Source organism: Martes martes, assembly GCF_963455335.1.
Source record: "Martes martes genome assembly, chromosome: 6".
NCBI classification, from domain to species: Eukaryota; Metazoa; Chordata; class Mammalia; order Carnivora; family Mustelidae; genus Martes; species Martes martes.
Genome location: NC_137893.1, coordinates 17,608,655 through 17,633,458, shown reverse-complemented (window position 1 = coordinate 17,633,458; position 24,804 = coordinate 17,608,655).

Sequence of the window (24,804 nt, the reverse complement as noted above, 5' to 3'; positions counted from 1 at the left end):
CAATGAAAGTACAAAGGTTAATGTATCCTTAACTCGTGAAGGCATCAGGGAAGCTTGAAACTTATTATCTCCTTTGCTTGAGAATTCAATTAAGCTTGAATAAATTAATAAATTAAGTTTGTCAACTATTTATTGCAAATTATGACAGATTGCTTTTCATAAAAATGATCACAACAATATCTTCTATTCCTCATACTCTTTGACAACGTAACCTTGGTATTTTCGCATGAAGGGGAGGGATGTCATTTCCTTCTGTTTCTCGATCTGAGCTGTCCTTAGTGATTCAACTACAACCATCAGAATTCAGGGGCAGTGACACTGCATGACTTCTGAATGTAGGTCAGAAAAAAGCCATGAGCTCCCATCTTGGTCATTTGCACACTCACCTTCCGGATGCTTGCTCTCATAGTTGCCATGCTTTGAGAACCAAAGGAAAATGGAGAGACCGAATAGGAGCTCAGGGCTGCAGTCATAGCTAAGCCTATACTTAGTCATCTCAGCTCAGACTCTGGAGACATGGGTGTGAGTTGTCTCTGATGATTCCAGCTCCTAGTCAGCCATCAGTGAGGCCCTGGGCAACATGTAGCAAGAGAAACGTCCCCACTATACTCTGTCCAGATTCCAAGCCACAGAGTACATGATCAGAATAAAATGGTTGCTGCTTTATGCTACCGAGTTTGAGATGGTTTGTTAAACACATAGATAACCAGATCAAGGGACTGCTGTGTGTGAACAATATACTAAGAATCATGAGGAATAAAAATAAAATTAAATTAAGTTATTGACATTCCATCTATAGGAGTTAAAAACATAAAGACATAAGTAAAAAGTTCAGGATACAATAAAAATGTCTCTTCTTCTGTTTAAGGAAAAAAAAACAGTTCTTAAACAACAAATTACTTATTACTAACAAGTGATATCCATAATATCTGTATAAGAGTAATGTTTTTAAACATGGTCCTTTCTTCAAAAAATAAACATAAACACTGCTTCTTTGATTTTTGCAACTCAGATCATTGGCTGTGTGCCTTCTTTGTCTGCAGTCCTCTTTTGATGGTTTTCTACCTTGCATAGAAGTAACACCGAAAACTGTCGGAAGCAACGGCTACCCACAGTCACTGTTTTGAGAGAAGTGGTGGGAGGAGAATCAAAGAGGTTTCTTCTTCTTCCCCAATGCCAGGGGAGGTGGGGGAGCAAGAGGCAATCAAGCGGAATATTTCAATAATTCATTTTTCTATTTCATGTCCTTCATCTTCTAATAGAATAGAATTTTTTTAAAAAATCTGTACAGAGAGCACCTTATATTATAAATCTTGTTTCACTAGGTTGTAAACTCCTAAATGACAGGGAGTCTGTCTTTTTTCTCCCCATGTTTTGAATAGTGTCTTGTATCCTGACCTCTCCAATATTAAATCAGTCAAGCCTTGGAACAAAGAGTATTCAAAAAATCATTTTTTTTTTCATAACCTACAGAGTCTTTTTGCTTCCCAGTGAAGGTAATGAAAGGTCTTAATCATATCATAGGTGCCAACTTTTCATTATCCTGGCGAGTGCCCTGGTACTAAATCCAGATCAAGCCCTAGGCGCAGCGAAGTTAAGTTGCTGGGATGACCAGCCTTGCAGGTCAGCTCGCCATCTTCCCTCATATCCCACAGAGTAGAAGATTGCTCCATAAACCTTGTGACTTCATGCTCATCCAATCCTATTGGAAGTGATGAAAGTAATGGTCTAACAGTCTTTCCTTTAAGAAGTGTTTCATGAACCTCAGTCTGGACTTTCAAAGCTTAAAGCTCAGCCCTGAAACAACTTGACGAAAATTTAAGGTGCCAGTAAATTGCAAAAGCAGGTTCAGAACTTATTCAAGTAAATGAAGCTGTTTGGTCACTCTTAGTCATGGAGCCCAACACGGAGTAGAAGGACAGCCCAGCTGCTAAGAGAGGTGGCTAGGTAATCGTTTGACCTTAAGGCACCTTTTCTTGCAAGCCCATAGGAAGGTGTCTAATTAGGAGTCTCTTAATGAAACGAAATGAAAAATGAAAAAGAGAGAGAGAGAACACACACTTCTGTTTATCATTTTAAAGAAACAAAGAAGAAATGGGTGCACATATATGTAAATAATACCCAGAAGAAAAAAATAGTGGAAATATAAGATATACCACTTAAATTGTATCCTTTAGTGAAATAGGAAAGGTAAATTAGCTTGGATAAACTAACTGTATGTATATATTTAAAAAATCAAACTTTAAGTCTCTGAACTAAGATTGAGTATATGTGATATGCTAGATCACATCTGAAAATGTTCAAAATTGTAGTCTTAACACTTAAATGCGAATTAACAGTTGTTTCAACATAAAAGTCCTCACATTAAAAGAGTACTTGAACAGGCAATGTTGTCTAAATCATTTGCAGCATTCATTTTAAAATGAAAATCAGAATCTTTTGTTCAAAAGTTAAGAAAAAGCTTTTTCGTTTTTCCACAGCTTCTCTCTCAATTTGTTGTGGTATCTTTCATTTATTAATTCTTATTTATTCACCTTTCAATAGATTAATATGAGGTGCCTGGGTGGCTCAGTTGGTTAAACATCTACCTTTGACTCATGTCATGATCCGAGGGTCCTGGAATTGAGTCCCACATTGGGCTCCTGGATTGACAGGGAGTCTGCTTCTCCCTCAGCCTCTCCTTCTGCCCCTCCCCCTGCTCTCTCTCTCTCTCTCAAATAGATAAATAAATTCTTTTTTAAAAGATTAATATAAAATATACATACATAAGTTATAGAAATTTATTTATTTATTTATTTATTTCTGTCAGACACACTTGGGTACAGGGACACTTGCAGGCTGAGCACAGACCCTCACAGGCACCGAGTACCTCACACTGTGATTCCATTCTTCCCCAGACCCAAGCCGTAGCCTTCACCCAGGGTGTAAAGTGGCGAGGAATAGATCCTGATGAGATCCAGGCCCTCGACACATTCCTTTGTCCTGTTCACTTATAAAACCCAAATTCAAGCTATGATTATGAATAATGTCAAAATAGTGATCACAGAACAGCAAACTCTAAGCATCATGTCCTTCTGAGTGTGTGGCTTTTGTGACTGCACTGATTACAGATCTAGGAAACCGGCCCTATTTACAGACAACATTTAGAAAACATATCTTTTAAACTTACGATTTTTAATGTAGTTTAACATTATGCTTCATTAGTGCTAAGGTTGTTTCCTCTTATAATTTAGAGGGTTGTTTTTTGTTTTTTTTTTGGTTTTTTTTCTGTTTTAAGATTTGGGTTTTGCTTAATTTGAATCTGGGAGGATTTTCTCTTCTACAACAAACTTCCTTAGAATAAAAGGATATAATGGCTTTATAATGGGACAACCTCACTAGGTTGAATCCACTTGTATAAACGCTTCTGATTAGAGTGCACTGCTGAAGAACCATCTGGAAGTCTGGACAGCAGCTGTGAAGCCACAGCCATTGTAGAGTCCACACTCTGTTTATCTGTGGCTCACATTCTTAGTATGAGGGTTGACCAGCCTACAACTGACTTAAAACTTCAGCATCAATCACACAAGAAAACAGCCATGCAGAGACTGCTTACTCAGCCCCTACAATGATAATTTCAAATCCCTCTAACAAATCATGTGTACAAAATATACGATCATATATACATATATTTCTGTCTACAAAACCTCACTTGTATACAATTGTATGCAATTATATGCATATATATATATACATACATACATATATATACATATGCTTCTGTGATAGAATCCTAACACGAAGAGTTATTTACAAAGCAGGATACATTCTGTGATTTACAAGCAAGATAAATACATTTCCTAAGAAATTTATGATTTGCTTATAAATGCTGGGATGATTTTAAATAAAATTTGGAAAGTGTCCAGTTTCTTATTATTAGATAGTCTTTATTTTTCCAGTCCTTAGGATTAGATGGTTCTAAGCAACCTATATTTGTTGGCCCTGCTAGCCCCTCTCTTCCATTGCACCTCACATGAGCTCACTGTGCACTAGCCATGCTCAGAATCTTCTCCTGCACATACCCGTGTCTCTTTGACCTAAAAACTTTATCTTCAGCCATCACAACAAATGCTTTCACAGTAACATTCTTAATGAATACATGTATATAATATCTCCAGTTTTAAACTTTTCAAGTATGAAGATTTGTCTCATAATACACATAATCTCCCAATCCAATATTTTACTTCGTTAATACCAAAAAATGAACGAAGAAGATTATGAAGCTCTAGGATATTATGAGGAAAATGAGTTAGTCTCAGGAGAGTTGTGTGTTCCAACTATATGAATAGATTGATCCATAGTAAAAGGTCCTTTCTATATCTATAAAATGTACTTAAATACTTAAATGAGACATTGCATCCTTTTTATATAATTATTTTCAAATCCTTCATAAATATAGATTAAGCCGCATTTTATATCTCCAAGGAAGGAGCTTATAAATAAGTCTCTTGTGATTCTTTTTCCAAGAAATATGAAATTCCCAGGTTAAGAGATAACAGGCACCTAATCAATGTTAATTTTTTACATTTATTCCTTAAGTCATTTTCAGTCATTTTGTGTCTGGGACTCCTCTAAGACACTTTAATCAGCTCTATGTCAGCACACAAAATGATGTTCCACTTGTGCCCTGAAAGCACCCCCCAAAATGGATGATGAATATTAAGATGCATTTGCATTAGTTGTTTTTATTTGAGTAGAGATGACACACTATGTTGCATTAGTTTCAGGTGTACAACATAGTGATTCAGCATCTCTATACCTTCCACTATACTCACCATAAGTATAGCTACCATCTGTCACCAAACAACACTATTACAACATCATTGACTGTATTCCCCGTGCTGTACCTTTTATTCCCATTGCATTTTTGTTTGTTTTTATTTCTTGCATTTCAACAAAGTTACAAGTTTACTTTCAAGTTACATTTTTTTTTTTGCAAATGAGATCTTACTTTGTGATTTACAATGTCTTTCTCCAAACCGCCCAATCCCTAAGCTTTTCTTTGTATGGAGTCCAGAGTTCTCATATTCCTTGGAATAGTCCCTAGAGTTTTACAAAACACCACTTCTTTTTCTCTTAATTAATATGTATAATTTGAATATACATGTTTTTAGTGATGTAAGGTCTCAATATCTATCTGTATATAAAATGTAAGTTCATTTTCTAGTCCTTTTGGTCCTGTCTCAACTTTCAGTAATTTCTGCCTTTGAGTTTACCATGATCAATTTGTGTTGGGTTGCAAGCTTATTTGTATCCTGACATGGTCCACAAGGCACTGATGCAAAAGTAAGAAAAATATATGTGAAGAAAGGTAGGTAAAAATAAATGTCAATGACCAAAAAATATGCAAATAATCATAGAGGTCCATAAGAGGAGGAAAGAAAAGCACAAACATTCAAATAATAAAAATACTCACACTGCTTTAATGAAATATAAAATTTTACTTTGAGCTCCCTGTAAGTCAAAGTGCAAAGTGAAAACAATGCAGTAATTCCAACTTTACACACATCTATAGAAAGATACACACACATATACACACAAGCAGACTATGAGTGAAATTAAAGCATTTAACAAAGAATTGCTCTTAAACTCCATATAGTATTAACTTAAGGAATTGATGCATTGAATGCATTTTCCAAAAACACAATTAATTCAGAAGCTATTTCTAGTACCTTCCTTCAAAGAAAGTTTAGAGCATGGTATCCAAACACACCTTATTGAAAAGGATACAAAAAAAAAAAAAAAAAAAAGGAAGGCCATAATTTCCATGCATTAAGTCATGAGTATATTGGAAAATGTAATGTTTGTCTACCAAATGGCAAGTACATAAGTGTTTTCTTCATGGAATTGATGAAAAAAAATCTTTTATGACCAGTACATACAAGATCAAGGAGATTGCAACCTCAACATTTATAAGACATTTCCAATCACATTCTAAATTTAAACTTGTTGCCAACACCTACCTTCAAGCAATTCTATCAGAGAAATTAATACATGGCATGGGGGGGATCCATCAGCTACCTATTAGTAAACTAAAGCTGGTTAGTTACACAAAAATCAAAATGGAAGCAATTTTGTAGTGATGTATCCAAAATGATTTGTGTTCTTTGAGAATTTGCATATTAGAAAATTTTTGTTTTAGATATTTGAAGAACTATGATCATCCTGGGGTAAACTCTCTTTGCCATAATCAGATGCATTTCAAATACTTTTTTTTTTTCTGATCAGGCAACTTTAAGTAAACTTTTTTGTAACACTCAATTATTCCTCAAAATTATAATTATAAACGTCTATTTAAACTATCATCGGTTTCTTCAGTATCTACTCTGATGCTTATGTGTGGGAGTATTTTCCATGCTACACTAAGCCACACTTTTCATTTATGTGTTCTCATTGCATTTCTAGATCACTGGGCTTTTATAATTCAACACATGGACTTTATGCTCCTGCAGTGCACACTAAGCAAGACAGTGCTTGCAAAAGTCATTTTCACTCCATTAAAGTGAGTTCTATGGAAGACGCTTTCCTGATTATTTGAGTCTTGCTCATTCATTTGTTAATGATAATGCATGTTTCACACATGATATCCAGGACTGCCTGCTCTGACATTGGTAAGTCAGAAAAAGCTGAAAATACAGTGATCTTTGGGAATTACCTAAAGGAACAGACTCATTTTCTGGTATCTTCTATAAGAAAAACACAGATGTTTATTAACGTAGGAAAAGACTTTCCTAAAAATAATTTTAGTCACTTTTAGGCTGTATTGTCAGTTTCATCTCTTGCAAATTATTCATTTCTTAATTCTGTTGCTTTTTTAAAAGCATATAGTTTGATGATATGTACAGAGGAGAAAAGGTATAAAGTGCTTCTTTAAATATGTAGTATGTTGATGAGGAGCTAGCATATCATTCGAATTTATATTCTCAACTTTTATGTAGCATGTTTAAAAAAATATGACTACTGCTCTTAGGTTGCAATAAAAAATAATTTAGTAAAGGCAATTGACAAAAGAACAAAGCTGTTTTATAATTGCAAAGAAATTTTGAAAGAAATTGTTATTTTCTTATTTATTCAGTATTTGCTGGGTACTAAATAATCTTTTGAGTGGTACATTTTAAGCATCTAAACCATAAATAAATTTCTAGAAAAAAAGGTGACCAAAAAAAGGTAGAAAATATAGACTTTACCTCTTAAGGAGCTTAAAATCAAATAATACAGACAAGAACATTTGATGTAACAAGTTATCTAGTAATACAGAGCAACTAACAATTACGACCAAATGCTATATATTAAAACCAAGTTTTCCAGTATCAGCATAGTCTAAGCTGGTCAGTCCTGGACAAGAAACTGGGCCAAGTCCTTTGTTTATTCTTGGTAGGTTGTTGGTATTTCCAGAAGTCAACCACACTGAGGATAGCTTAGGGTCAAGATCTCTCCATTTTTGCTCCACAAACCAATTCCTTTATTCTCCACATGCCTTACAGATGGCAAACTTTTATTCCCTCGATAAAAAAATACAAATAATGGATTTTGAGCTACATGGGCAATAAGCTGAGCCTTAGAGGAAGAGCAGAATGCAGAGGTATAAAGAGGATATTTTGGGCAGAGGGAATGCTAGAACTATAGCTCAGAATCTGCATTTGTGAGCCTTTAAGGAGAGTCTGAGATTCGACCTACCAGGCAAGAGCAAACTATTCACATAGAAAGGGAGTGGAAGAGAACATTGGAATGGTATATTAGGACCAGGCTGTGGAGGATTATAAACATAAGACTAAGGAGTTTGGCAGCCATTAAAGACTTACTGTTGAAAGAGGTGGGGATGCCTGGGTGGCTCAGTCGGTTAAGCATCTGCTTTCAGCTCAGGTCATGATCCCAGGGTCCTGAGATCAAGCCCCACATCTAACTCCTTGCTCAGCAGGGAGTCTGCTCCTCCCTCTCCCTCTACCCCTCCACCTCCTTGTGCTCTCTCTGTCTCAAATAAATAAATCTTAACAAAAGTGGTGTGTATTGGGACAAATTGGAGAAGAAAGAGGTCAGAAGTTAGAAAACTAGTTAAAAAGTCATTGCAGAAAGTCATATAGAAGTTACTGATAATGTAAACTACATCGAATACTGCAAAAGTCAAAGTGCATCAGCTATGGAAATTATCGAAAGGGAAGACTATGACATTTTGGGAAGATTTAATTATGGAGCGTTCCAAGAAGTTCTTATTCTAAGAAGAAGAATAAAAAAAAAAAAAAACTCTTGAATTTTGACATTGAGGCTAAATGGTACTAAAACTAAACCTAACACAAAGTGGAAAGTCAGTGGGAAAACTCAATTTTCACAAGGTGAGAGCAAAATTAGGCTTTGTTCATTCAAAGTTCAAAATTTTAAATATATTGAAGCAAAAATATCCAGCAAGGAGTTGAAGAAGGAAATTGAAAATGAAGTGATTTCTCAGGCCCAAAGATGGACATTAGTGAATCATACAGTAAGGAGTCATCATAAATGAAACCATAAGACTTAATGCCATTTGAGGAGCATAGAGTGAGAATAAGGACTAAATCTAAGAGTCTAACCAAACTTCACTGGCACACAGAGATTATTACACATCACATATAAGAAGACCTTCTATTTTTACTATTCCTGGGAATCTCATCTTCAATATAGTCTCCCACCATAACAACAGAAAATAGTATACCGGACCAAGAACTCAACATAAAAAGTATCATCATTTAAAATCAAATCAAAGACAAGCAATGACTCAAAAACCATAATCATTTTAATTATAAAAGTTTTTTAATCGGAGCCTATTAGCTGGAAATTATTAAAATAACATTCTTTCCCAAATTCTTATTTGGTAAATAAGAAAACTTAACCCCCACGGGCATCTTTGTTTTCAAAGATAAGTTCAACAATCTCATCCATCTCACCCTCCTTTTGCAATCTGGAGCACCTATCAAGAAAGAGTACATTTTCCTTCTTGTTGAATTGTGGCCTCTCTATAAATTGTTTCAACCAAGAGAATGTTGTGAAAGTCTGGCCATGTGTCTTCTGCGCCTACTAGCCTTTAAAAAGCCTTGAGTCATCTATTTATGCCCTCAAGACTCAGCTGCCATTATATAAGGACACTGGTTGAGCCACGTGAAGGAAAGCAGGATCTCTAGCTGACAGTCGGTAATACCGGCCAGCATGATAGTTTTCTTCATTTAGAAAAGTCCCTGTATACCTAAATGCAGGATAAGTAACTTTATTTGTGACTGAACTCACCTTTGCTCCTAACTTCAATTTTCCCCGCAAACGTGTGTGAGAAGCGGGTGGGGAAAGGAGGAAAGTGATAGATCCCTAATCTTGTTCATTAAGCATAGCAGAGGGTTTTAAAAGATTTAAAACTGCTTTTAGTGGCATGAAACAACACAAGGACATGCAGACAGATGAAAGGCAGAACTCTGTTATTCACGACTCCAAAGGAATGAAGGTTATCACATAAGGCCACCGGTTTGCCCTTGGGACGGGGTAACAGCAAACTGGAGCTGTTAGGGGCAGCTGATAGAGGGGAAGCATGTTGGGGTTAGCTGGGTTCGGCAGGCTTCCTGGGAATTGGCTAATTTGAATATTTCACAGGCCCCAGGGCTTGGGGACTGGCCCTAGTCAGCTGGTACCTGAGCCAGGGTGACTAGAGTGGGGTATAGTGGCCCCTGAGTGTAGGGAAGAGGTTGGCTATGGACTTACTCAGCTGTTCAAGAAGTAGAACTGATTGGTGTCCAGCTAAGGCCTCAAAATTGGGTCAATACAGCATTTTAAGAAAAAATACTATAGAGTCACCACCAGTTTTCTGAACCATGTCCTGATGATATAATTCAACCTCCGTAGAAGAAATGTGGCACACTTCACTTCTCCATTCTCCTGGATAGCACTAGGTGTGAAGGAACCTTCCTTAGCTTTGAGGTCCTGGGGAAGAAGCTTCTGGTCCTCATGACCCACAAGGTGCCTCCTAAAGATCGACTTCTCCCTGTTGGCTTCTGTCATTGCTGTGTCCAGAGTTGGGACAGCTCTTGGTTATTTTTGGCACTGTCTAAAATCTCTGATGGAGTTACCTCTGACTGTCGACTACACCCTTCTCCCACCAAACCCCATCAAGCCCTAGGTGTGAGAGCATCTACAATGTAGCAGCTATTGGACGGTAATGCTTAAACTCAGTTTTACATTATTACCTGGGGCATTTCTAAATATTATACTCTGACCCCAATCCCAGGCCATAAAATTAGAATCTCTTTGTGGGTCGTGGCCTGGGGTTTAGATGTGCATTCCAGATTCAGACCACCGCACATAGGTGGCCCTGCTAGAAACTGGGCATTTATTTCTCAGTTACCCTCTTACCCTTCCCTAGGGTTCAGAAGTGCATTTTCAGATTTTCTCCCTACCTTGCCAGAGTCAATAAAGACAGAGAGTCAAGGTGGAAGGAGATGGCATGTGCACCTTCCCATCATTGAAGCCTTCATGCTATGATTTCTACTCTTCTCCGTGTTGAGGAGGAAGGGGGGAGGTCAGGAAGGAATTCTTGGACCTTTCGTGCCCACCTCAAAGAGCACACCTTTTCCATGGCTCAGCTCACCTGTGTACTGTGAAGTGTGAATTCTAAAATCCTCAACCTGAATCTCCTCGTTCAAGCCAGAATAAAGTTCTTAATAAACAGTCTATCATTGCCTTACCTATCAAGACTGACCCCATACAAGACCTCAAATGAAGCTTGAGTGTCCCATCTATGAAGGGACTTCTGTTATTAATTCTCTGAGAAACCAGAACCACTTCCTTTTGTTCTCATTACAGTCCCTCAAATCTTCTGTCTTGCATTATCCCATTTTTTTCACAACAAACTCAACACATGAACACTTATTAAACATCTTATTAAAGGCATGGGCCTTGTTAGCTATATAAAGAGTATTAATCTCAATCCACAAATTCAAGTATATAAAATACAACTTCATTGTTTTGTAAGGCAACTGTAGATTTATGTCTAGTGGGTCCCGATATGTAATTTGCCTTTTCATCTTCTTAACAGGGTTACTACAGAGCAAAAGTTTTTTAATTTTGATTAAGTCTGATTTACTGATTTCCCTTTTTACAGTTCCATCCTTTTGGTGTCAGGTCTAAAAATTCTTTGTCTAATCTTAGATACTGAAGATTTTCTCCTGTGTTTTTTTTCCCAAAGTTTCATTGTTTTACATTTTAATGTCTAATGCATTTTAAAGTGATTTTTCTGCAAGATGTGAGACTCCATTTATGGTTTGCTTATTTATTTGTAACAGCTTATCTGACAAAGGACTAACATGTAAAATACATACTCTCAAAATTTAATAGTAAAAAATCAAGCAGTCCAATTAGAAAATGAGCAAATGACATGAAGAAACATTTCACCAAAAGGAATATACAGATGGTAAATACCCCTGTAAACAGATATCCAAACCCCTAGCCACTGGAGAAAATGAAAATTAAGAGTATGATGAGATTTCACTACACATCTATAATTTTTAAGTTGACATATACAAATTTAAGTAGTTACATTTATAATTTTTTGTATGTTGAAAATATCAATATGTTAAAACTAAACTATTATTCAATAAAACATAACAGATATAATGTCATAACCATTTAATACCCACCATTGTTCTCTTAAAATATGAGAAAGCTGTTCTTCCACACTTAAAATTTTAATGGATTTCCATTTTTCCACTTGAATTTGTATTTCTATTCTGCTGTCCTCCAAAAATCTATCCTAACATATTTTATGGTTTAGAGTCTTTTATGGTTAAAACTCTTTGATTATTTCCATCCTACCTTTAATAAAAATACTTATATTAAAAACGGTATTTAGAATCAACTTCTAATGGGTGCAGAGTTTCTTCAGGAGGACAAAAATGTTCTAAAATTAGATTGTGGTGATGGTTACAATATAGTATGAATATACAATATAGTATAATATAGTATGAAAAAATTACATTAAATTTTTATTATGGACTGAATGTTTGTGTCCTCCAAAATTCGTATGTTAAAATCTAATCCCCAGTGTGATAGTATTTGGAGGTGAGGCCTTAGGGAGGTAATTAATTCTTGAAGCTGGAGTCCTCAGGAATGGGATTCGTGCTATCATAAGAAGAAGCCAAAGAACTAGCTCATTCTCTTTCTGCCATGCGAAGTACAGTGAAAAGTCAGCAATCTACAACTCAGAAGAGAGTTGTCACCAGAACCCAACCATGCCAACATCCTCTAGAACGGTGGGAAATAAATTCCTCTTGTTTATAAGCCACCCAGTCTATGACATTTTAATAGCAGCCCAAACAGATTAAGACAAAGGTACACATCAAATGGTGACTTGTGTGGAAAGTAAATGATATCTCTTAAAAAAAGCTTTCAGAAAAATGTATAGAGCAAGAAAATGAAGAAAACTATAATCTAGTGCTTGGGAAGATGATGCCAAATTCATACGTGACAGAGGGAAAACCATGCCTCTCCTAGTTGGTGCTCCACTAGGGAGAATGATGTTTTGCGTGAATAGAAGCCCAAAATAAGAGAAAAATAATAACTGAGCCTCTGTGTATTTTAGAGGAGTCCAAGACTCCAGGTCCAAGATAAATACCTTCTGGGGTTACAAAAGAACTTATAGGTTTGGTCATTATCTGCTACTTAGTCTCTGAGAAATTAGGAAGAGTTAGAGGAGGTCAGTTTTAGGGAAGGATATTTATATAAAATTATCAGAAGTGCCCTGGGTAGAGTGAAAACAAAATCAGGTGGACATATCTGTGTATGTCTGTTTTGGGGTGGAGTCTTTATTGTTTCATTGATCTTTTTGTCTGTCCTTCCACCCACACTATACAGTTTTGAGAAGTAAATATAGAATAATTCTTAAATCAGGTAAAATGATCCCTTCTACTTTATTCTTCTTTTTCAAAATGTTTTAGTGATACTGTTTCTTTGCTTTATATGAATATACATATATATGTATGTATACATATATATATATATATGGAGAGAGAATGTTTATTAAGATGTATTTGAAATAATCTTGCCTCTATCTTCAAAAAAAACTTTTTTTGAAAGATTTTATTTATTTATCTGACAGAGATCACAAGTAGGCAGAGAGGCAGGCTCCCTGCTTAGCAGAGAGTCCAAAGCGGGGCTCGATCCCAGCCAATCCCAGGCTGGGATCATGACCCAAGCCAAAGGCAGAGGCTTTAACCCACTGAGCCACTCAGGTGCCCCAATCTTCAAAAAATCTTGATGGGATTTTGATAGGAATTGTGTTGACCCTATTTATCCGTTTGGGGAGAAGTAACATCTTTAATATTATTTTTCAGCTTCCTAGAAGTTTGTCTTCCAAAATCTTACTTTTTAATCCTATTGCCTGCAATATCAAGAATTTCTCATTCCATTTAAGGTATTGTTTACCCCCAGATAATCCCTATTAACACGCATATGTATTGTCTAACATGACAACTGTATGAACTAGCTAGTGCCATTGAATACATGACCATAGATTTGTTCATTACCTTATATAGGGCTTGAAGGGGCACTGGAAAGTAAATGTTGTGAAGGAAATCTGTGATGAGTCTAAGGAAATAAGGGAGATATTTTGAGATTTCTAAAGGCCTAAAAAAGAATGACTGGTAGGAGAAAATATAGATGACTTTGGATATGACAAGGACTTTGTAGATACAACTTCAAAGGCACAACCATGAAAATTAGTTGATAAGCTGGACTTTATTAAATTTAAAAATTTCTGCTTTGCAAAAGACAATGTGACAAGCCACACACTGGGAGAAAATATTTCCAAAATACACATGTGATAAAAGACTATTACTCAAAATATTGAAGCATTCTTAAAACTCAACAAAAAAAGAGCAAACAAACCAATTAAAAATGGGCCAACAACATTAAACAAACACCTCACCAAAAAAGATACAGAGATGGCAGATAAGCGCATGAAAACATATTCTACATCATATGTCATCAGGGAGGCACAGATTAAAACAATAATGAGATATCACTACACGCCTTATAGAATGGCCCAAACCCAGAAGAGTAACAACTCCAATTGCCAGCAAGAAAGTAGAACAACAGAAATTCTTGTTCATTCCTGGTGGGAATACAAAATGGAACAGCCACTTTTGAAAACAGTTTGGAGGTTTCTTATAAAACGAAACCTACTCTATCATATGATCCAGCACATCAAACTTCTTGGTATTTACCAAAAGGAGTTGAAAACTTATGTCCGCACAAAAACAGGCACACAGATGTTTATAGCAGCCTTATTCAGAATTGCCAAAACTTGGGACAACCAAGATGCCCTTGAGTAGGTGAATGAATAAATAAACTGTGGTACATCCAAATGTAGAATACTACTATCCAAATGATAGAATACTACTAAAAGGATGAATTCAAACCAAAAAAGACATCGAGGAACTTTAAATGCATAGTACTAGGTGAAAGACAATCTGAAAATCTGCATATTATATGATTCCAACTATACAACATTCCAGAAAAGGCTGAACTATGAAAACAATAAAAAGACCAGTGATTGTCCAAGGTTGGAGATGAGAGAGGAATGGAGGACAGAGCACCCAGGATTTGCGAGCAGTGAAAAAATTCTGTATGGTATTGTAGTGATGGGTGCATGTCATTATACGTTTGTCAAAACCTGTAGAGTACCCAACCGTAAGAGTGAACCCTAATGGAAACTATGAACTTTGGGTGATAATGATGTGTCAATTTAGGCTCCTGAATTATAACAAATGTACTGTTCTAGGGGAGGACGTTGGTGATTAGGGTGGCTGTTCATGTGTGGGAGCAGAGAGTATATGGGAAATCTCTGTGCCTTCCCCTTAATTTTGTTGTCAACATTAAATTGCTCTCAAAAGCAGTATTATCTTTTTTAAAAGAAGAATCAAAAGAAAGAGAAGATGTGCTGAAAGAAAATGCTAACTAAAGTAGACAAATGCACCACTCAAGGGCTCTATGGCTTTGCCTGAGCCAACTGAGTGCACTCACTCCCTGTGTGCCTCTAGATTGTATGCTACAAGGACGGGGAACTTTTGATGTATATGTCTGTGGTTGTATTTATTCCTTTACAGTTGAGATTTTTAGATCTTTATTTTTATTCCTATGTAGCACTCCAGTTATCATTTACTGATGGTCTTTTTGTGTGTCATTCTCCATGCTAAGGATATTTTCCTTTTTAATATTTCACAATCCAAAATGAATTTGTAAAACTCCAAGACAACCACACTACCATAGCATGTTAAAGAAAAGGTGTTTCCATGACCCAAACCTGGGCATAACTATGTATATAACTAGCAGTGAATGGAATCTATTAAATGTTTTAATCCTGACTCATTTGGCAATGCTCCAAAAACTCAGCCCAAATATCCTGGAGAGTAATGCATGCTAATGAAACCAAAGAGGAGGAAGCTGGGGAGAAATAAGAGCTATAAATACTGGATGCTTATGATTAAACATGCTGAGGTGTGCCAGGAAGATTTAAGTCCCACTAATTATCAGAAGCTCGAACCAAATGAGGTATCTGTTCAGTTATGGTTTGACTCAGGGAGTCAAGCCTTATTATTATTATTATTAGCACTTAAAGCTCAATAGCTTTAAAAATAGATATGTTTGGCTTCTAATGATTATTCAGTATTTTGTTTAATAAACTTCCATTTGTTTCTTGATTCAGTTAAAGAAAATAACACCTAGAATTAATTTGGTGCTCAGTAAAGTTGTACTATTCCTTTGTTTGTTTTTAAGTAGTTTACCTCCATGCTAGTCTCTCTAACTTAATCACAGAAGGGGCACCTTATAAATTATAAGCAAAGAAGGTATTTTTAAAATGGCCTATATATCAAGAGGAAGGCCATGTCAGTCTAAAAACTTCTGGAAGACTTTCTTCTAGGGAAGGTGTAATTAATTTTTTAGGGATCATAGAGGAATATTCAAGGGATTTTGGAACACAGGGTAAAGGATGACAAAAAGAGAGAATAAGAGTAAGAAGACTCTTACTTCCTGAACAAATCCATTTAGTGAAAAAGTGAACTTTTCAGATACATTGCACCCTGGGTGTTGGAAGAGTAGGGAAGATTCTCCATGCCGCATCCCTGCCTCATAAGCCTTAAAAACCTAGGCACAAAGAAATCCACACCCTATCATTGTTTTCACTCTACTCAAGCACTGCTGATTCAGTTGTAGCATGGTATAGTTTCATAGGAATGTACGTATTTCATAATGTCATACTGCTAAACAATGATACTAGAATCTATATGCTTAATCAGCAGATATATATTTACTACCTACTGTAAAGAAAATACCATGCTAAGGACAAAAAAAAATTTTTTTATATTGTTGACCTAGCCCTTGCCCTCAAAGAGCTTCTAACTGGTGAGAGGATGAGAATTATAGATGAACAATTGTACATTATACATTTTTATAAGGGATATGCATACACACACACATACATACACACTTAGAGGATTTCAGAAAGAAAAGTACGCCCAATAACCTCTAAGTGAATTAATTAATTAGTGCCTCTAGATGTCAGTTTTATTTAATCATTAAAGTGAAACAATAAACTCCTACCTTCCTCTAGGCTTTATTTTACTACAAAATAAACAAATAAGCAAATAAGCAGACAAACAAAAGCCCAGAGTCTCCAATTCATGGGTTGGTTATCACTATAGTCCTCAAACAAAACTACCTTCTGATAAGTGGTTTGGGCTGTCAGTTATGGAGAGAGTGACTGTGGATTGTTGGGACCAAAGCAGGTTCCATAACCAGAGCCACCTCTGAGAACTGGGTTTCTGGGCAAATCTTTGTTCTGCACAGCTTGAGATGCCATTATCCTAGTTCACTAGTGGTGAAGATACTGGCCATGCATCCCTGGGATACTGGAAGTAAACTGTAGGTTTGGCGTAAGATTACCCTTCTCATGGCCCGAGAAATGCTTCCCAAGTGAAGTGTTTTTGGAGATACATTAATTCTGTCTCAGAGTACCTGTAGTATTCCATGACAGAACAACTGATACCTTATTTTCTTATGCCTAAATAATTTCCTGTACTTGGGTGAATACAAGTGCCATGCCTCCCTATGTACCCAATGTATCATTATAACTGATATTAGAAAAAATGTTGTAAATGGATGGTTAGCAAACTTAATGACCTTGATCAATAAGTCTATAATGAAATAGATTGTTTCACTATAAATTGTCACACTTGGAATAATAAATTATATGGTCATCCTAATTATAAAAGACTTATGTCTCATTACCACAAAAAAGTTGTATTGTATTTGTACTTTCTGGTGTTTAATCCTATGTCAATAGCATGTTCTACTGAACTGTTTCCTAAAGAATTACCTAGGTGTATTGATTATTTCTTATTTTTTTAACTATGGTGGATAAAAAAATAAAAGATCCTAACTTAATAGTAACTTTCTTGGGGAACTTGGGTGGCTCAGTGTGTGATAGCCTCTGCCTTCGGCTCAGGTCACGATCCCAGGGTCCTGGGATGGAGCCCTGCATCAGGCCCTCTGCTCAGCAGGGAGCCTGCTTCCTCCTCTCTCTCTCTGCCTGCCTCTCTGCCTACTTGTGATCTCTATCTGTCAGATAAATACATAAAATCTTAAAAAAAAAAAAGTAACTTTCTTCTAGACATTGTTTCATTAATATATTGAGGTATACAGGTGTCAGTTCATTCCATAATTATAGACTATCTCCCACTGAGTTAAGATATGTTCCATGGAACATTCAGACCTTTTAAATATGTAATTCAAAAGGTATACACTCAATAAACATTGATAAGCACCTACTGTATTCCAGGAATGATACTAATCATTAACAATTGAAAAATAATGGAAACTACTATATGTATCTTGCTTACTATATGCTGGGTACTTTATTAAATGCTTTGCATGAAATAGTTTACTTAATCTTCATCACAAATTTATGAAGTAGGTATCAGAACTCTCTGTTTTCTCGTGGGAAAAGACTAAGACACAAAGGATCTTGCTAAGTTATCTGAAGTCAAAAAGTGATAAACAGTTAAGATGGGATTTAAACCCAGGAAGCCTGGATTGAGCAGGTAAGGTATGACACCATCCCTATCCCAGACATGGCCTGTGGATTTGTTACAAAAGAGACTGAATTATTTTAAAAATTTTCTGATAATTTTCAGATTGATTGCATTACATCATTACTTCATTCCTGTGACTTCAAATTCCTCTGTGGCTGTCAAGTATGACAAAAGGACCAGAATGCACACACTGATTTTATTTGGCAGGATTCTCAGTGGCAAGTGTAAGAGGAGTGGAGCTAGGAATTCTAAAATGCTAAATGCTTCATAGCTCTTACGTAAGACAACTTCAGGAAAACAGCAGGCAAACAAACAGGAGTTAATATAGTGGCTGTCCAGGTAATGTTCCAGAAAGAAAATTTCTTTAGGGCTTCTTAAAACTTGTAAGACTTTTCTGGTGTTTCAATAGATGGTTCTATGCAGTATTATTATCATAATTTTAAAGTTTAGGTAACAGCTAGCAACTAAAAAGAGGAACTATGCAATTAAGTAAAAGTAAATTTGTTCATGTAAATAAAGCAGTATGGCCTATTAAAAGTCTTTAAGTCATAAATCAATTAACTAAAATTGACTCTCTGGGCCCATTTTGTTTGAAAAGTTATCTCCAATCACTAGAAGTGGGAAAAAAACTTGAAACATTAAAATTTCAAAGAACATTTGATTGATTTGGATGATGGTTTTCTACACATTGAAATTCTCCATACTATAGTTAGAACTTTTTAGTTATGCTAATTAGATTAAATATCCCCATCCATAAAGACTCAATAGTAATACAAATGCGTAAATATAGTTTTAAGTTTCCAGATGCTGAGATATTACATAAAATGATATTTGTCAAGAAATAAACACTTATTTTCACTGGATTGCCATTGATTTTTTTTTCATTTTATTTTATTTTATTTCTTTTCAGTGTCCCAGAATTCATTGTCATGCACCACACCCAGTGCTCCATGCAATATGTGCCCTCCATAATACCCACTACCAGGCTCACCCAACCCCCCACGGCCCTCCCCTCCAAAACCGTCAGTTTGTTTCTCAGAGTCCACAGTCTCTCATGGTTTGTCTCCCCCTCTGATTTCCCCCAACTCACTTCTCCTCTCCATCTCCCAATGTTTAGGTTTTGATAACAAGATTCAAACTATAGGCAGTACACAGAAGTGATGGAGAAATGTCTTACAGATATGATAATTCTTCTCTGAAATTAAGTTGAAAAGATTAACACATCATGGATGCATGAAGTCATATTAAAAGCCAGAAAAGTTCCCTGTCTTTCAAGATTTGGTATTGCAGTGAATGAATACTTTTAACTGTTATTTTAAAAATACAATTGTTTTCTTAGGATAAATCCTGTAAATGTTGAGCCCCCCTTGTTTTTTAAGCTACTTGAAGGGCTGGACAGTGCAAGTTTGGGAAAATGGGATACAGATTATATCCTCTGTGTGCTGTAGGAAGAATGTGGAGTATGGAAGGCATCAAGGAGACAGAAGAGAAGAAGGAGGAGGAGAAGAAAAGGGGGGGAGGGGCAGGGGATGGAGGAGAGAAGGCAGGAGGGGAGGCAGGAAGGGGACGAGAAAAAGAAGGAGCACAGGACGTCAGCCCTGCCCAGAGAGAAAGATTCAAGGGAGAAAACCACAGTAACAGCATGACTGAAAGTCATTCTGGGAGACAGGGCCATCTAACAGACATTTTACAAGGGGTTTGCTATGTGACACGAAGAAAATATCCCAGCATGAAGCCTCCCATAGATCCCCAAGGCTCCAGTAAGATCTACCATCATCACTGATGCTCCCCGCAAGTAGAAATGCGCATATGTGTGTGAAATTATGAAGTCCAGATGATCACATCTGAACGAATGCATGAAAGAGAAGAAATAATGCAGGGAGTACAAGAGAAACAAGAGTACAACGGCAGAGGCATCCTTAAAGGAGGATCTTCTGGGAGTGCACCGAAATCTCCAGGAAGGCTATGGAGTCTGACAAACTCCAGAAATGCGAGTTTCAAAGCAGTTTTCTCTAGATCTCAAGGGGCAGGGATGCTGTAGCTGACATCTCTGTTATATTATCATGTTTAGAGAAAAAATCTTTGGATTGGAAGGATATCGTTTTGAGCAGCAATAGAAATGTAGGAACAAGAAGTCACAGAGAAAAACGTAGACCGAGCTCATCCAGGCACTCCGCAGGCAAGAGAGGGTCTTGCTGAGGACCAAGCGCCTCAGTTCCTAACAACCTTGCTGGAGGCAGATGCATTAAATTACTGTAAACAGATGTTAAGTAAACCCTTTCATTAAATCTCTTTTTTGTTTTCCTCCATGGTTAGCAATCAATATTCCGACTCAAATTTGTCTTCTTTGCTTACTACTTTGATAATTGTGCTACTTGGTAAAAATTAATAAAGTGACTTTTTTTTTAAATTTTATACGTCATTTCCACAGCTTAGCCAATGGGAGTCTATCAGTGGAAATGGATAGATACTCTCAAGACTGAAAGATCTGATTTACTGACAGGCTAAACAAAGGCTAGACATCAGACCACAGCAAATAAACCTCTTGGTGTGTAAACTGTAAAACCTCTTAGAAAAAAATGCCGGGGCACCTGGGTGGCTCAGTGGGTTAAAGCCTCTGCCTTTGGCTCAGGTCATGATCTCAGGGTCCTGGGATCGAGCCCCGCGTCGGGCTCTCTGCTCAGCAGGGAGCCTGCTTCCTCCTATCTCTCTGCCTGCCTCTCTGCCTGCTTGTGATCTCTGTCTGTCAAATAAATAAATAAAATCTTTAAAAAGAAAAAAAAAAGAAAGAAAAAAATGCCAAGTTAGCCTCTCCTAAAGAAAACCAATTTTTCTTAACACAGAACTTTTATTTGCATATCTTTGCAACCCATTGCAGTTAACTTAATCCATTGTAAATAGACTGTAGCTTAGATAGGCTAATAAAATAGGGGATATATAATACAACTATATACGTATGTACCATGTGTAGGGGAACATACTTCTCCTATTTCAGATAAATTCCTTATTTTACAAAGACCTGATAAGTCAGTTGAAATGGTGGCCATTATTATTTCAGTGTATATATAAATAATAATGTGTAAAGAAGGATTTAGAATACATTTATTCTTTCTGCTTTCTCCCTCCCTTCATTGCCTTGAGTAGTCAAATTAAAAATTACTATTTGACCAGACTATTTGATTCTTGATACACTCTATCATTTCATGCCACCCCCTCTGTGTAAATGCTGATCCTTTATGAAAAAATAGCTGTTGGTGGTATCTTGACTTCCTTTAAGTCAGGCAGACTTTATACACTGATGAATCTCTTCATCAGTGTTGTGTATCTCTTCATAAGCAGTTGTGTAAATACAGAATAACAGTGGCATTTTGGAAAGTGAATGAAACCAGCAGAGGGTTCATAAATGACAGGAACAGGATAAATCCACATAATGACAATCTTGAGGAGACTAAAGGGCAATTATATTAAGAAGGAGAAAATAAGAGATATGGATAGTTATAATTAATATTTATAGTTTATGATTCCAGAGAAAGTACAATTAAAAGTAAAGGAAATATCAAGAGTGAATTTGTCATCTCGGACAAGGCAAAGTTTGGTGAATGATATTAAGAAGAGGGATGAGTCTCAGAGAAGGGAGGCTGGAAGGAGATCCAATCACAATGCCCACTGCACCCCACCCCCACCCCCGCATGCCCAGGGTGTGAGCAGTGCTGGGGAACTGCAGAAAGGGCAGGGAAATTTCAAAGAACCCTGTCTCTGAATCAAGGCTTGTTTCATTTGACCGCCACTTTTTCAACAAAGAAACCTCAGGTAATTGTCCCCATCTATTGAAGTTGGATATAATCATTTTCTTACTGAATTGTTAAAGGATTAATAAAATAAAATATGCCAAACAAGTAGCACAATGCCTGGCACAGGATAAACGGTCAATTTGTAATAGGCAGTATCATATATTATAAATCTTCACCTTAACTGAAGACCTATGATGGCTATACTTTGGAATTTTTCCATTAAGAAAGGAAGTAAAAGGCAGCATTTTATGAACAGTGTAAGATACAGAGGGATTGATGCAACCAAGAGTAGCGGTTCTAGAGTACCCCAGGTATATAATCTAGTCAGTAGGTAAGAATTTGTGGTCAGTATTAGATTGAATATTACAGAAACAGATGCCTCTTGCAGCTTTTATTTTGATTTCTGGACAAACGTAACAGGAATGAGAGACATAGTGAGGTTAATAAGCAAAGGACATGGAAATACTGTCTATTTCTACTTTAAAGAACGCCTGGGCTAGAAGCCATCCAGTTAGTCTCAGATCTTCCTCTGCCTCTGTGTGACTCTCCTCTTCCAATTATCCCTTGAGTTGTTCAGGCTGGTGGATGGTCTTTCTACACTCTATGCACCATCATAACTTTATCCACCCGCTGTGTTCATCAGGGTCCTTTGGGAAGCAGATGCCAGCAAGATGGGATTAAACAAACAAGGAGTGTATTAAGAAAAATGCTGAATGGGGGTAGGAGACTGCAGCTAGGGGAAATGAGGAACCAGAAAAAGGTGGGAGAAAGGTTGTGTGGAAAGCTTCCTAGACTGATATGACGTTTAAGAAAGGTTTGTCAAGTGCCAAAGGGACTCCTTTAGCTGAAGCTGGCCGACAAGGTTCTCCCAAGAGTGGGTCTGCCATCTTGGTCTCTCTGCTCAATAATGGGCACAGTGGCAGTGAGTGTGCCCTCAGCCTGGGCAAGAGATTTCAAAGTTCAGCTGCTGGGTGCCTTCTGGTGGTCAGCCAAGTGCATTTCCAAGGCCTCCACACTAACCAAATATTATTAACTCCCCATGTCAGTCCCCAGCAGAGACCTCATTCCTGAGCTCTGGATTAATTTTACTGCCTACTTCATGTTTCTCATTGAGTATCCCACAGGATCCTCCAAGCCAAAGAGTCCCAAGTTAGAATCACCACCTTTCCCTGTGTCCTTTCCCAGTACTTCTACTTCAATCTGTTATTCTAGTCCTCCATGATTAATGGCAGCAAAATCTATCCAGTCAACCCAAACCCGAGTTCAGCCCCAACTCTAAAGTCTACAAAGATTTCCCCCTGCTTTTTATTCCCATCGATCTTTTCCAGCATCATGCCTTAGCTGGTCTGTCCCTCTTTACCATCGTATCTCAGATTATTGCGGGACCCTAGTATCTTTAACTATTGCAATCAGCTCTTGTGTACTGGCTTCTAGAAAGGCCCCCTTGCAAATGCATTTTCCACATTGTTTCAGTTGTGTCCCCAATAAAATTCTGATCTTATCAGAGTACTCTCCTGCCTACATCCCTCAGGTAGGTTGTTTCACCCCTTTGGAAAAGGTCAGTTCTCACATACATGTTACATAGGTTGGGGCTCTACTTTCTTTTACAGTACCGTCCTCTGTGAATTCCTACCAGATCCCCACTGGCTTCTGGCAATATAGAAATTGCTGGACTTAATCTAACTCAAAGCACTTCTGTTTCTTTTTTTGTACTATTTCTATTGCCTGGAATGCCCTTTCCCCCCTGTTTGCCTGGCTAGTTCCTATGATTGTCCTCAAGACCAAAATAAAATTACATACCTCAAAGAAAGCTGAAGAATATGAGACAATTAGGTACCTGAGTTTTAATTAATAATGGTCAGAACAGATGAACATAAGAAAAAAAGAGAATGATATTGTTTTAAGAATAGTAGCGTGGGAACACAGAAGAGTTTTGATTGTTGTTTGATTGTGCCTATAGGAAGATGAAGCAGTGAATTTGGTCTAAATATTTTAAGATAGAATGGAAAATTAAGGGGACACTTTGACATAATATATGAGATGACTGTATTATTATTAAGTTTTTAAATAATTATTTTTATATTTGTATATATTTTAGGAGCCCAACTTGGGGCTTGAACTCAAGACCCTGAGATCAAAACCTGAGCTGAGTTCAAGAATTGGACATTTAACTGACTGAGCTACCCAGGCATCCTAATAATTATTCTTTATATTTTAAAGATACATGGAATAGTACTTATGAATGAAATCAAAAGAAGTCTGGGATTTGCATCCAGATCATCCAACGGAAGATTGTAATTAGTTAGAGGTAGGGACAGGAATTCATTGAGAATAGTTTAAACTGAGAGATAGCCGCATGGAAGTATATTATTATACTATTCTCTGTTTTATATGTGTTTTAAGTTTTTGCACAAGAAGAAGTATTTTAAGGGCTATAGGAAGTAGAATTAATAACATGAGGGAGAAATAAGAGAGGAAGTTGAAATGAAAGAAATTGATAGGGGTGCCTGGGTGGCTCAGTCAGTTGAGCTTGGGTTAGCTCAGGTCATGATCTCAGGGTCATGAGATGGAGCCCTGTGTCAGGCTCAGCACAGTCTGCTTGGGATTCTCTCCCTCTCCCTTGCCCCTCCCCCACTCACCTACACTCTCTCTCTCTCTCTCTCTCTCTCTCAAATAAATAAATAAAATCTTTAAAAGGAAATTAATAGGTGCCTAGTACATAGTACATAAAGATAGTGAAACATATACATATGATTTGCAAGGGTGAATGAAGAACTGCAAGACATCTTTAAGGGAAGTATTTTTTAAAATATTTATTTATTCACTTTAGAGAGAGAGAAAGAGACACTGCATGAGTAGGGAGGAGGTGCGGAGGGAGA